General features: G+C 38.5%; 1 protein-coding gene across 1 annotated transcript in view; it reads left to right on the top strand.

The window, feature by feature from the left end:
* The window catches only part of UBR7 (ubiquitin protein ligase E3 component n-recognin 7), a 35,895-nt gene that overhangs the window by 20,260 nt on the left and 2,511 nt on the right, over nucleotides 1-13,124 (top strand). The window lies entirely within an intron of this gene.

Genomic DNA, 13,124 nt, shown 5'->3' with positions numbered 1-13,124 from the left:
TAAATCAATCCCTGACACCTTCATTAGCACACACACAAAAATAACAAGAATAATAATTAGAGTGAAAAAGAGCAATTGAAGTAAAAAAGAACACTAGGTACCTTTGTCTGTTTGTTTGCTTCCCCTACTTTTCTACACATCGATCCATAAACTAGACAAAGTGGAGTTTGGTCCTTATGGCATTCCCAATCCCACTGTCACCCCTCATAAGCTACATTTTTATACAACTGTCTTCGAGATTCATGGGTTCTGGGTTGTAGTTTAATAGTTTCAGGTATCCACCACCAGCTACCCCAATTCTTTAGAACCTAAAAAATGTTGTCTAAAGTGTGCGTAAGAGTGCCCACCAGAGTGATCTCTCGGCTCGTTTTGGAATCTCTCTGCCACTGAAGCTTATTTCATTTCCTTTCACATCCCCCTTTTGGTCAAGAAGATGTTCTCCATCCCACGATGCCGGGTCTACATTCCTCCCCGGGAGTCATATTCCACGTTGCCAGGGAGATTCACTTCCCTGGGTGTCTGATCCCACGTAGGGGGGAGGGCAGTGATTTCACCTTTCAAGTTGGCTTAGCCAGAGAGAGAGGGCCACATCTGAGCAACAAAGAGGCATTCAGGAGGAGACTCTTAGGCACAAATACAGGGAGGCCTAGCCTCTCCTTTGCCGCAACCGTCTTCCCAAGGGTAAAACTTATGGTAGAGGGCTCAACCCATCAAACCACCAGTCCCCTATGTCTGTGGTCATGTTAGCAACCATGGAGGTGGGGTAGGCGAATACCCCTGCATTCTCCACAGGCTCCTCAAGGGGGCACTACATCGCTTTTTTTTTTTTTTTTTTTTTTCCCTTGTTTGTCTTTTTTTTTTTTTTTTTTTTAACTTTCCCTTCTTTTTTCAAATAACTGTATGAAAAAAAAAGTTAAAAAGAAAACAAACATACAATAAAAGAACATTTCAAAGAGACCATAGCAAGGGAGTAAGAAAAAGACAACTAACCTAAGATAACTGCTTAACTTCCAACATGTTCCTACTTTACCCCAAGAAAGTTACATACTATAGCAACATTTCAGTGAACTTGTTCCTACTACATCCATCAGAAATTAACAGACCATAGTCATTTCTGGGCATCCCCAGAACGTTAAATAGCTTATCTGTTCTTCTTGGATTATTGTTCCCCCTTCCTTAATTGCTCTCTACTGCTAGTTCCCCTACATTCTACATTATAAACCATTTGTTTTACATTTTTCAAAGTTCACATTAGTGGTAGCATATAATATTTCTCTTTTTGTGCCTGGCTTATTTCGCTCAGCATTATGTCTTCAAGGTTCATCCATGTTGTCATATGTTTCACCAGATCGTTCCTTCTTACTGCCGCGTAGTATTCCATCGTGTGTATATACCACATTTTATTTATCCACTCATCTGTTGATGGACATTTGGGTTGTTTCCATCTCTTGGCAATTGTGAATAATGCTGCTATGAACATTGGCGTGCAGATATCTGTTCGTGTCACTGCTTTCCGATCTTTCGGGTATATACCGAGAAGTGCAATCGCTGGATCGAATGGTAGCTCTATCTCTAGTTTTCTAAGGAACTGCCAGACTGACTTCCAGAGTGGCTGAACCATTATACAGTCCCACCAACAATGAATAAGAGTTCCAATTTCTCCACATCCCCTCCAGCATTTGTAGTTTCCTGTTTGTTTAATGGCAGCCATTCTAACCGGTGTTAGATGGTATCTCATTGTGGTCTTAATTTGCATCTCTCTAATAGCTAGTGAAGCTGAACATTTTTCCATGTGTTTCTTGGCCATTTGTATTTCCTCTTCAGAGAACTGTCTTTTCATATCTTTTGCCCATTTTATAATTGGGCTGTCTGTACTATTGTCATTGAGTTGTAGGATTTCTTTGTATATGCAAGATATCAGTCTTTTGTCAGATACATGGTTTCCAAAAATTTTTTCCCATTGAGTTGGCTGCCTCTTTACCTTTTTGAGAAATTCCTTTGAGGTGCAGAAACTTCTAAGCTTGAGGAGTTCCCATTTATCTATTTTCTCTTTTGTTGCTTGTGCTTTGGGTGTAAAGTCTAGGAAGCGGCCTCCTAATACAAGGTCTTGAAGATGTTTTCCTACATTATCTTCTAGGAGTTTAATGGTACTTTCTTTTATATTGAGATCTTTGGTCCATTTTGAGTTAATTTTTGTGTAGGGGGTGAGGTAGGGGTCCTCTTTCATTCTTTTGGATATGGATATCCAACTCTCCCAGCCCCATTTGTTGAAAAGACCATTATGGCTCAGTTCGGTGACTTTGGGGGCCTTATCAAAGATCAGTCGGCCATAGATCTGAGGGTCTATCTCTGAATTCTCAATTCGATTCCATTGATCTATATGTCTATCTTTGTGCCAGTACCATGCTGTTTTGGCAACTGTGGCTTTATAATAAGCTTCAAAGTCAGGGAGTGTAAGTCCTCCCACTTCGTTTTTCTTTTTTAAAGTGTCTTTAGCAATTCGAGGCATCTTCCCTTTCCAAATAAATTTGATAACTAGCTTTTCCAAGTCTGCAAAGTAGGTTGTTGGAATTTTGATTGGGATTGCATTGAATCTGTAGATGAGTTTGGGTAGAATTGACATCTTAATGACATTTAGCCTTCCTATCCATGAACATGGAATATTTTTCCATCTTTTAAGGTCCCCTTCTATTTCTTTTAGTAGAGTTATGTAGTTTTCTTTGTATAGGTCTTTTACATCTTTGGTTAAGTTTATTCCTAGGTACTTGATTTTTTAGTTGCTATTGAAAATGGTATCTTTTTCTTGAGTGTCTCTTCAGTTTGTTCATTTCTAGCATATAGAAACATTACTGACTTATGTGCATTAATCTTGTATCCCGCTACTTTGCTAAATTTGTTTATTAGCTCTAGTAGGTGTATCGTTGATTTCTCAGGGTTTTCTAGATATAAGATCATATCATCTGCAAACAATGACAGTTTTACTTCTTCTTTTCCAATTTGGATGCCTTTATTTCTTTGTCTTGCCGGATTGCCCTGGCTAGCACTTCCAGCACAATGTTGAATAACAGTGGTGACAGCGGGCATCCTTGTCTTGTTCCTGATCTTAGAGGGAAGGCTTTCAGTCTCTCACCATTGAGTACTATGCTGGCTGTGGGTTTTTCATATATGCTCTTTATCATGTTGAGGAAGTTTCCTTCAATTCCTACCTTTTGAAGTGTTTTTATCAAAAACGGATGTTGGATTTTGTCAAATGCTTTTTCAGCATCTATTGAGATGATCAATTGATTTTTCCCTTTCGAGTTTTTAATGTGTTGTAATACATTGATTGTTTTTCTTATGTTGAACCATCCTTGCATGCCTGGAATGAACCCCACTTGGTCATGGTGTATGATTTTTTTAATATGTCTTTGGATTCGATTTGCAAGTATTTTGTTGAGGATTTTTGCATCTATATTCATTAGGGAGATTGGCCGGTAGTTTTCCTTTTTTGTAGCATCTTTGCCTGGTTTTGGTATTAGATTGATGTTAGCTTCATAAAATGAATTAGGTAGTGTTCCATTTTTTTCAATGTTTTGAAAGAGTTTGAGTAAGATTGGTGTCAGTTCTTTCTGGAAAGTTTGGTAGAATTCCCCTGTGAAGCCATCTGGCCCTGGGCATTTATTTGTGGGAAGATTTTTGATGACTGATTGGATCTCTTTGCTTGTGATGGGTTGGTTGAGGTCTTCTATTTCTTCTCTGGTCAGTCTAGGTTGTTCATATGTTTCCAGGAAATTGTCCATTTCTTCTACATTATCCAGTTTGTTGCCATACAGTTGTTCATAATATCCTCTTATAATTTTTTTAATTTCTTCAGGATCTGCAGTTATGTCACCTTTTTCATTCATTATTTTGTTTATATGGGTCTTCTCTCTTTTTGATTTTGTCAGTCTAGCTAGGGGCTTGTCAATCTTGTTGATCTTCTCAAAGAACCAACTTTTGGTGATATTTATCCTTTCTATTGTTTTTTTGTTCTCTATGTCATTTATTTCTGCTTTAATCCTTGTTATTTCTTTTCTTGTACTTGGTTTAGGATTGGTTTGCTGTTCATTTTCTAGCTTCTTCAGTTGATCCATTAGTTCTTTGATTTTGGCTCTTTCTTCCTTTTTAATATATGCGTTTAGTGCTATAAATTTTCCCCTTAGCACTGCTTTTGCTGCATCCCATAGGTTTTGGTATGTTGTGTTCTCATTTTCATTCGTCTCTATATATTTAGCAATTTCTTTTGCTATTTCTTCTTTAACCCACTGATTGTTTAGGAGTGTGTTGTTTAACCTCCAGGTATTTGTGAATTTTCTAAGTCTCTGATGGTTATTGACTTCTAATTGTATTCCATTGTGGTCAGAGAATGTGCTTTGAATAATTTCAATCTTTTTAAATTTATTGAGGCTTGTTTTATGTCCCAGCATATGATCTATTCTGGAGAAAGTTCCGTGAGCACTAGAAAAGTATGTGTATCCTGTTGATTTGGGATGTAATGTCCTGTAGATGTCTGTTAAATCTAATTCATTTATCAGATTGTTTAGGTTTTCAATTTCCTTATTGGTCTTCTGTCTGGTTGATCTATCTATAGGAGAGAGTGATGTGTTGAAGTCTCCCACAATTATTGTGGAAACATCAATTGCTTCCTTTAGTTTTGCCAATGTTTCTCTCATGTATTTTGTGGCACCTTGATTGGGTGCATAGACATTTACGATTGTTATTTCTTCTTGCTGAATTGCCCCTTTTATTAGTATGTAGTGGCCTTCTTTGTCTCTCAAAACATCCCTGCATTTGAAGTCTATTTTATCTGAGATTAATATTGCTACACCTGCTTTCTTTTGGCTGTAGCTTGCATGAAATATTTTTTTCCATCCTTTCACTTTCAGTTTCTTTGTGTCCCTGTGTCTAAGATGAGTCTCTTGTATGCAACATATTGATGGTTCATTTTTTTTGATCCATTCTGCGAATCTATATCTTTTAATTGGGGAGTTTAATCCATTTACATTCAACGTTAAAACCGTGAAGGCATTTCTTGAATCGGCCATCTTATCCTTTGGATTATGTTTGCCATATTTTTCCCTCTCTCTATTAATATCCTTTATTGTACCCATACCGAATCTCTTTAGTACTGAACCTTTCTCCAAGTCTCTCTGTCCTGTCTTTGTTTCTCTGTCTGTAGGGCTCCCTTTAGTATCTCCAGTAGGGCAGGTCTCTTGTTAGCAAATTCTCTCAGCATTTCTTTGTCTGTGAAAAATTTAAGCTCTCCCTCAAATTTGAAGGAGAGCTTTGCTGGATAAAGTATTCTTGGCTGGAAATTCCTCTCACTCAGAATTTTAAATATATCGTGCCACTGCCTTCTCGCCTCCATGGTGGCTGCTGAGTAGTCACTACTTAGTCTTATGCTGTTTCCTTTGTATGTGGTGAATTGCTTTTCTCTTGCTGCTTTCAGAACTTGCTCCTTCTCTTCTATGTTTGACAGTGTGATCAGTATATGTCTCGGAGTGGGTTTTTCTGGATTTATTCTATTTGGAGTTCGCTGAGCATTTATGATTTGTGTATTTATGTTGTTTAGAAGATTTGGGAAGTTTTCCCCAACAATTTCTTTGAATACTCTTCCTAGACCTTTACCCTTTTCTTCCCCTTCTGGGACACCAATGAGTCTTATATTCGGACGTTTCATATTATCTATCATATCCCTGAGGTCCATTTCGAGTTTTTCAATTTTTTTCCCCATTCTTTCTTTTATGTTTCATTTTCCATTCTGTCATCTTCCAGGTCACTGATTCGTTGTTCAACTTCCTCTAGTCTTGTACTATGAGTGTCCAGAATCTTTTTAATTTGGTCAACAGTTTCTTTAATTTCCATAAGATCATCCATTTTTTTATTTAGTCTTGCAATGTCTTCTTTATGCTCTTCTAGGGTCTTCTTGATTTCCTTCATATCCCGTACTAGGGTCTCATTGTTCATCTTTAGTTCTTTGAGTAGCTGCTCTAGGTGTGTCTCTTCTGGTCTTTTGATTTGGGTGCTTGGGCTTGGGTTATCCATATCGTCTGGTTTTTTCATATGCTTTATAATTTTCTGTTGTTTTTGGCCTCGTGGCATTTGCTGACCTTGATAGGGTTCTTTTAGGGTTTGTAGACCAGTTGAAGTCCTTATCTCTAATTTATCAGATCTACAGCTTCGTGGAGTACACTTTCTCTAACTAACCAGCAGGTGGCGTCCACGAGCCACCTGTTCTCCACAAGCCAGATCTCCCCTGCTTAGCCTTTTTGGTGAGTGGGGGAGTGAGTCTTGTGGGGCCCAATTGGTGTCCCAAGCTTGCGTGTGTAGTTGGTGTTGCCTGCCCTGTATGTGGGGCGTGTTTCTGGGCAGTCGGGGAGGGGGGGTGGCCCTAACAATCAAATCTCCCTGATGATCCTAGAGTTTTAAAGCTACTGCAATAGTCTAATCCTTCAGTTCAGTCCTGCCACAGTTTGTCTCTGCCACTGACCCACAAGTCTTTGGTATTGGCGTATGGCTCCTGAGACTTGCAAGTGGGCCCCTCTTCCAGGCTGTGCACCCCGGGTCCTCTGTTGAGGGATGACTGTGCTATGTCGCAGGTGAGTGCCGTCCCCCCAGGGCAGTTCTGGGCTGCTGGGCTGTGTTGGGAGGCTCCCAGTCTGCTCAAATGATGGCTGAATGGGGCTCTGTTAATTCACACTGCTCCCCCTTCCCAGCTCTGGGACATTCAGCTGAGGTTGCAGGGAAGGCTAATGTCCACGCCCAGTTTTGTGGTGTGTGCCTGTTATTTGAAGCACTTCCGTCACACTGGGTTGTCTGGGGCAGCTCTGGGCTATGGGGCTGGCGATGGGCAGGAGTGTTTCCTGTCCACCAGGATGGTGGCTGTGAGCGGACACCCCCCTTTTCTTGGGAAGTTGTGTTGTTTAGTGAATTTTCTCAGCCACTGGATTATTGCCTTTTGTCTCAGAGCTCTCTTAGTTCTGCTCTTGACTTGACGTGCCCAAATTTCAATTCTTTGAAGCTTTCTGTATTGAGCTTCTTAGAGTAATTGTTTTAGAAAAAGTAAAAAGGATTTAAAAAAAAAAAAAAAAAAAACGGCCCTCCTCAGAGATCTAATGGGTTATTGAAATGCTAATAGACAAAGCAACCAGGGCCATTAAGGAAAAGTGCCCAGGGCAGAGAGATCAGCCTTGCTTCGGGATTTGCATATGCGCCTCAAGGCCTGATCTCCGCCCTTCCCCTTTCTGTGTTCACCAGAACTCCAAAAATCCTCTGCTTTTATTTTGGAGTTTTTCGTGTTGTTTTTTTTTCTATGCCTGTCTCCTCTCTGCTGGGCTGGCTGCTCTCAGAGTCTCTGGTGTCTGGCCTCAGTCTATCTATGGTTGGAGTTTGAATCAGTAGAATGAGTTTCCGGTAAGAGCAGCCACTGCAATTCTCCCTTCTCCTTCCTGGAGCTGACAGCCCCTCCTCCCCCGGGACTGAGCATGGCAGGGAGGGGCGCGGGTCCCCTGGCTGCAAAAACTTACAGATTTCGCTGATCTCAGCAGTTCCACGTTTTCATGAGTGTTGTATGAAGTATGCCCAAAGACAGATTGCTCTGTGGTGTCCAGTCCACGCAGTTCCTGGCTTTTTACCTACTTTCCTGGAGGAGTAACTAAAACATACAGCTCACCAGTCTGCCATCTTGCCCCGCCTCTCTCTCTTGTATGTCTTTTAATCTTTCACTGAAACCTGTCCATTTTGCTATTTGAATTTATTGCTGAAACTTAGACGCTGAGTTGTTTGTTCCTTAAGCTTGTATCCATCCAGCTAGTGTTATGACAGAGCATTCCTTGAATGCCAGGAGCTAACTAAAAAAGGTGGGGTGGGGGGGACTCCTTTTCCAGTATTTGCAGATTAATCTCTGCCAGTACTTGCCTTCAGAACTTATCTGTTCAATGAGTTTAGAGGATAGCGCCAGACCAAAAAGCGTAGGGGCCTCCCTGATCCTTTCCGTGCATTTGGCTTGTGTGAGGTATGTGCAGGTAGGTCTAGGAATTCCCGTTTACATGGATTTGAACTTCTTCCTTAGGAAGCAGTTTCCTCATGGTCCCAGGCTCTGAACTCTCTATCCTATACCCAGGCAACTAGTTAACTGCTCTCCCACAGCATTCTGTAGGAGAGCTCTGCAAACTGCTTCTATACACGGGGCAAGTTCTGTGACAGCAAGTCCCTCAAGCCACCCCCAGACGGGTTGGGTCAATGTACATGCTTCCAGTACATACATGAGGGTTACTGTTTCCTCCAGAACTGGGATCAGGGATCTGAACTAGAAGTGCAGGCTGGCCTCATGCCAAACCAGCAAGGGGTGGGAGGAAGGCCAGCCAGTACCTGAGATTCTACTGCTTTTAAGTTGCCTTTTTCTTAATTTGGTGCTTGCCCTGTTACTGCAGTCCTTTAACTGTTTTCTGGAGCTTTGAGAAAGACGTTATTGCTGGTTGTTCAAAGATTTTGTGGGTGGACAGAGCCCCAAATCATCTCACTCCCTCCCTTTATGTTTTAATTTGTCTTTTATAAACAACTGTTAAAGATCTAGTTGTGAACTGTTGTTGTGATCTATCCAGTTATCAAAAAAGGACATTAAGCAGATGGCAACAATAAGTCTGTCTTGACTGTGTTTGAACTTGGGCCACATATGCCAAATAATAATATGCTTTTTTCTCACATATCATCCAATTATTCCTTTATTACTTATATCTCATACAATCTGCTATCCTTGCATATATACCCTCTATTATGTGAACCAGTTTGTATCATAATTGAATTGAATTTAAAAATAGAGGTAGTAATTACTGATCACAGTGGCTGATCTTTAGTCTTTGTCATCTTTTTCCTTTTCACTTAATAACAATAAGTGTCAATATTGATAGGTACCATTTACTAATTACTTACCTTATGCTAGACATTTTACTGAGTACTTCATAAACATTATCCCATTTAGTCCCTGCTGTAACCTGGTGAGATCAATATTTCAATGTGCATTTTAGAGTTTTAGAAAGGTAAATAGCTTGTCCACGGTCATACAGAGCCACTATTTGAATCCAAGCCTGTCTGACTTGAAAGCTGTGTTCTTTGTTGGTTTCTTTTTTAACCATGGAACATTTCAGACAAACACAAAAGTAGAAAACAATTAAATCCCATATGCCCATTATCCAGCAACAACTCCTGGCCACTTTTGTTTCATCTGTACCTCTCCTTGCACCCACCCACCCTCAATTATTTTGAAACAAATCTCAGACATCATTTCATCTGTAAATATTTCAGTTTGTATCTCTAAAAGGGAAGGTATCTTTAAAAAAAAAAATAACTGTAATGCCATTGTCACACCTAAAAAAATTAATTGTCCTTCCATAATATCAAACCTTGTCAATGTTCAAATTTCTTGATTTTTTTTTTTATACTTGGTTTGTTGAAATTAGTTTTCAAACAAGGTTCATGCCTTGTCTCTTAAGGCTCTTTATTCTGTAGGTTTCTTTTCTCCCCTTTCCCCCCATGAAAATTGATTGTTAAAGAAAACAGGTTGTTGGTCCTAAAAGTTTCCTACATTGTGGATTTTGCTCTTTGCATTTTAATGGTGTCATTTAACATCTTTCTCTGTCCTTTAGGGGCTTGATCTGATTCAGATTTGGTTGAGTGGGGAGGGGAGGAATATTTTATAGTTGGTGTTGTATATATCCATCAGGGGTGCATAATATTTCTTGTCTCTTTTTGTGATGTTAGTGGCCATTGAATTATTGCTTAGATACCTTATTTCATTAGGGATATGTAAAATGGCGATATTCTAATTTTATCATCCTTCCTTCCTTTTATTGGGTTACCCTGAGGTACAAGTCAGACAGGAAAGGTAGGCCCATTGCTTGATTATCTCCCTTTATTTACTAGTTTTCAAATAATGAGTTGGTTCAATAGCATCCTCCAAGGGTATCCAGTGTTTTTGTTTTTTTTTTCTTTCATATCATTATGAATTTATGGATTTTTGATTATCTCCCTTTATTTACTAGTTTTCAAATAATGAGTTGGTTCAATAGCATCCTCCAAGGGTATCCAGTGTTTTTGTTTTTTTTTTCTTTCATATCATTATGAATTTATGGATTTAACACATTTACTGTTTCAGTCCATTGTACTTATTCTTATTGATATTGAAATTGTCCCTCATTTTGCCATTGGGAGCCTCTTCAGTTTAGCTCTTGAGTCCTTGAGATACAACCTCAGTAGTCTTTGATAGCTTCCTTGCTTTCTACGAAAAGATGTTTAGGCTCTTGTACATTTTGTCTCAGAGCTGGAAATAACCCTTTCTCCAGCGTCCTTGGTTTCTTTAGTGGGAAAATGTATTTAGAGGCCTCAGTATAAACCCCAGAAAAGCTCAGTGGTACTGGCTTGGCCACTGTTCCTAGGCTTTTTCAGTGAATATAGCTCATAAAAACTTTAACAAAAATACATCATGAGTTCACATTGACATTGTCAATTTAGATTTAAATTTTACTGAACTGCTTTGATTTTATACCCTGAAAATCCTGTTTCCTAATGACAGTAATATAATTACTTATTTGCTTTTTCCAACTATATATGTATGTTTTGGAATAACAATATCAATATTATTACTAACAATATGATTATTGAAATAATTACAATTTTTATGTAGGTTTTCATTTGTATTTATCCTTTAGTATATATCCCGCTAGGGATGTTCAGTCAGATTGTGATGTTTCAAAGTTAACAGTGAAATAAGCCCTCCCTAAAGGGTTAAATCAACAATTCAGTACACAATCAGCTTCATTTATTGCATTTTGCTTTTGATTTTAAGGGGTCTTTTTACTCATTTTGATTTAATTTTGTTTTTTAATTATGTAGAATATTTACATGGTTCCACAGTCAAGGCTACAAAGTGAGTAATGTTTAGAGAAGTGTAGCTTCTATTCCTGTCCTCTCCAACTGGTTCCCTTTCTCATCTTACAAGTAAAAATTTAAACATGTATTTCTTTTGTATATTTTATATACTTTTAAAAATATAAACAAATATATGGATATTTGTATCTCCCCCCTTTTTTGGATGTACACACTTCTCTCTACCTGTTTTTTTCATTTCACATGGTATCCTGGAGATCAGCCCATACCATCTCTGTAGATATTCCTCATTCCCTTTTACTGCTGTGTGGACGGCCTGCGGTCTGTTCAACCTTGGTTCTACTAATAGATGCTTTAGGTGTTTCAAACGGTGTCCAAGTGTGTGTTCCTGACTGCAGTGCTGTTGTGTCTTCCCTCTTGTGCAGTTTGTAGTCACAGTGCTCTTTACATATTTTATTATACACTCAGTTAAAATCCTGTAAAAGAAAAAAATTAGATATGTTGCCTTTTTCTATTCACATTTGAAACAATTTTCTTCCAAGTTTTCATGTGTATCTTCAACATTCAGTTCTCCATTATCTCTAGAGCCACTCTTTATGAGTCTTCAAGAGATGGTTTTTTATCTGACATAATGATTTGAAAGGACAGAAAGATATGATTTTTTTTATTGTTTGTTCCATGACAGTTACTAACTAGGTCCTTACAAAAAAAACTGAACATAACAGTTTGATTGTGTTTGTCCACAGGGAGTAATGTTAGTAAATTCTGGATGTTCTTAGATGAAGAACTGACTTTTAAGTTTTGTGTTGGACTATAAAAAAAATAACACTTAGAAAATACAAATTTTCTGAGACAAACCATTTCTATTCTGCAGTTGGCTGTGACGATTTGAGGACGTCTAGACACTAAAAATTTCACACTCTAATTTATGTATTTTTAGGTCTCTTCCTACAATATCTTTGCCAGAGAAATTATTTCTTTTTCCTGTGACTTTTCAGTGGTTAATATTTGTGATCCAAGGTAGGGACAGATCACTCATTTTGGAACGCCTAAAGTATTGTATTTATTAGCATTTTATAAATGTCAGTTTCCCAGCCATTTAGTCACATGTATTAGGGCTTTAAGCTGCAGTTATTTGGGGTTGTTAGCCATCTAGATCCTGACTCTGTTAGGGGTTCTAATTCCTCATCAGTTGTCAAGTAGTTTCAAGATTTTACTCTTTGTGCTAGTGAAACTTGAATATCAGCTATTGGTTTCTAGTAGAGTACTAACAAAACTTAAGTTCCTTCATTTAGAGGATTAAGTATCTTAACCCAAGAAAGTGATTTCAAGTTAGCATTGCCATTTGAATATGTTGACATCACTTTTGCCCCTGAGGTGAGAGCATGGGAGGGTTTTGTGACCTCTTTCTTACTCCATCTCTTTGTCCCTTTTGCTCACTTGCGTTCATATGCTCTCTCTCTCCTTCCCTTTCCCCGCCCCACCTTCCTTCCTTATTACAGTAAGAATCTGTTACTCTTTAAATTAAAACACAAATTAACAAACCTCTCTTTGTGATGCCCTAGAAAGCTTTAGTTCTAGGGTCAAACGCATAGACTCATTCCTGGGGTGAACAGGGACTCATTCTGGGTTGTCCCAGTTCAGTATTTTATCCATTTTTCCCTTTGTCTTACACTTTTGTGTGAAGCTCTAAATCCTTTGTTAGTAAAATGGAGCATAAATGTCTCCTATTTATTGTGTAAAATGGACATTCCATTTTACTAAAAGCAGCTTCTATGCTTTTGTTTTTTGTTTGGGCCAATTTTCTGTTAATGTAGCAAACCTCTTTGATTTTTGGCTCTTGGAAAGGGAAATGTTTTTTGGTTCTTTTTTTTTTTTCTTTTTAAAAAAATTCTCTACTATTGGTAAAGAAGAAAGCACAAATCTTAAAGCAAACAGATTTGTATTTTTTGGGTGCTTATACAGAGCTGAGAGACATTCCAAAAACACAGCTTTTTGAAGAGAGAGAGAGTGAGCGAGCGAGTGAGCGTGAAGAGATCTGCAGACTCAGAGACCTTTAGAATTCTCATTTTGTATGCTGGCTCTGTCACTTTTCTTCTCAGCTAATACTTATTGAGAACTTACTATGTACCAGGCACTGTATCTCATCTGATCTTCAAATGACCCTCTTAGATATGTAGTGCTTTTATCTCCGTTTCACATGAGGAAACTGAGGTTGGTGG

This window comes from Choloepus didactylus, chromosome 4 (genome assembly GCF_015220235.1).
Source record: "Choloepus didactylus isolate mChoDid1 chromosome 4, mChoDid1.pri, whole genome shotgun sequence".
In the NCBI taxonomy this organism is placed as follows: domain Eukaryota; kingdom Metazoa; phylum Chordata; class Mammalia; order Pilosa; family Megalonychidae; genus Choloepus; species Choloepus didactylus.
This window is presented reverse-complemented; position numbering and strand designations above follow the sequence as displayed.